We start from the raw sequence: 2,500 nt of genomic DNA, 5'->3' as shown, positions 1-2,500 counted from the left end.
TGAGAGTTGGAGGGAGAGAGGGAGGATGTGAGAGAGGAAGGGAGGGAGATGGAGGGGAGGGATGCGATCGAGGAAGGGTTTTTGACTTTAATAAGAGAAGAGACTAGATGCAGAATAAGGGGAGGGAATTATGTTCAGACACAGTGGAAAAGCTACGCCGCCTCTGGAGGCGAAACATGTCAAAAGAAACATGGATAAGATAAAGGGATGGAAAAGATATCGGAATGTTGCATTTTACTCTTGTAGCGTATATCTTCAAGGTCATCTGAGTTACTCTTCAAGCGACGCCCTCAGTACTTGAAGGAGGAGAATTGAGTTGATTAGTAGCATTCCCATGACACTTGTGTGACGTCCCCTTGACGTCATGTCCGTCACAAGTCAACAGCATCATGGATTGTGACGTAAAGAAATAGACGCCGCAAATGAAAATTACTATTTCTGGTTGAAAAAAGAAAAGATGTTAAGGTCATAGTTTCGGAGTGAAGATTAGGTCATCCTCTAGATTCTAGACTTCGAGTACCACGGCTCTTGGAGGAGCTGGATTCAGGCTTTTGGAGTAGAACCTCCATGAGCATAATAAAATGGGTCAAGGGTGACATAGATAAGGTCATCAGATCAAGACAACAGGCTAGGACTCGTAGCAATGGGTTTAAACTGGACAGATTTAGGCTTAAGAAGGCACGAACTGGTTTACCAACAAATTGGTTAACGAAGGGAATAGGTTTAGTAACCATGTAATGAACGCTGAAACAATTGGTTGCTTTAAGAGAAGATTAGATAACTCTATGGATAGGGATGACAGGTAGTAAATGACATGGAATTGCCTAGTGTACTGTAGGCCTTATGGTCTCTTGTAGTCCCCTCCATTCTTATGTTTTTATGTACAGTAAAATAAACTTTTTATTTTTCCTCCTTGTGGCGTCGTCTATGAATCCTATTCCCTCCCGTGGCAGCAGAAGACACTCAAACAAGGAATATCCACATCACCTCAACGAACATAATAACACTCTATAAATCCTCTTCATCCCCGATACCTCTCCACCAATTCCTCGACGGCGACAGACGCCGGGAGACGCTAAGCAGCGGCAATAAGATGACTCAATACGTAGAAATCTCTGTCAGTGACAAAACTATTGTAATTTGTCCTTCACAGCGGAAAAGATGGCGGCCGTCGCTGTGAGAGGTTTATTTCGGTCATGTTATTATCGGCAGATGTTTCATTCGCACGGTTCCGATAGGCAGACAACAGGCGTCTGTTTATCTTTATTTACGTTACATCATATATATATATATATATATATATATTTATTTATATATATATACACACATTATATGTATATATATATAAATATATATCATATATATATATATATATAAACACACACACACATACATACTATCAATCAATCAAGCGATTAGCCATCTTGAGTTCACTGCCGAACAAAGGCCTCTTTCATAGCATTCCATAAATAGTGCATCTGGGCCAACCTTTGCCACGTCACTCCTGTAAACTTCTCTATCCCGTCTCTCCACCTTTTGTCTGGTCTCCCTCTTGCACGCATCCCATCATGCGGCGTCCACTCATTAACACACTTGCTCCGTCGCTCACAATTCGTTCGCGCTAACTCATCTGTCCAATTCCACATCCACTCTTTCATTTCCTCCACATCATCTTTCGCTCCACTCTGCTCTCTCACCTAATTTGCTCGCTCTCGGTATCTCAGCGTTATTTCCACCAATGATCTCTCCATTCTCCTCTGGGCAATCCTTACCTTTGACTCCATCACCTTTGTCAGTTTCCAAACATAAAGGTAGAGCCTCTCATGATCTTCTTATACTTATCAAAATAATTTCCAACAAATTGTAATACACATTTTTATTTCATTATAATGATCTTTAGTCACTTTGACCACCTGGTCTAAATAGTTATACCCTTCAATGTCTTCAAAATTCTCCCCATCGACTATAATCTTTTCACTCTGAACTTCCGTGTTGAGCATTACTTTGGTTTTACTCTTATTCATTTTCAAACCTACTCAGTTCTTCGCCTTACTTCTTGGTGTCCATGGTGACCTATTTAGCTCTGGGTCTACTTTACGGGCATGGCATGACCTTGCCCACACAGGGAGAATTTACATTACGCTCAGTTTTTATAAATTCGTTGAAAAAAGAAAAACAATCAGCCGAGCTTCGAGTTTCGTAGCGTGGCTTTTATCTGTCGTCCTCGATTGTTTACATCCAAACATCAGCTGCCGCCATTCACCGACTTACGAAAATATTGAGTATTTTTTGTGTTTTCTCCGTCAATGCTGCCTCACTACTGCAGTGTACAGTGCTTGTGCACTGATTTCTCTTCTATCTATTCATTCATTTACTAATTTGTTTATTTATTTATTTAATCGTTTGTCAATTTACATATTTAATTTTGAGTACTGTGTCTTGTTAGTGGTAGTGTAGGTGGTGTCATTATGAAACCTACTGCATGATGCAATGTTATCAC

This window comes from Oratosquilla oratoria, chromosome 6 (assembly GCF_046742065.1).
Source record: "Oratosquilla oratoria isolate Oo_2021 chromosome 6, ASM4674206v1, whole genome shotgun sequence".
NCBI classification, from domain to species: Eukaryota; Metazoa; Arthropoda; class Malacostraca; order Stomatopoda; family Squillidae; genus Oratosquilla; species Oratosquilla oratoria.
Note: the sequence above shows the minus strand (reverse complement) of the source record.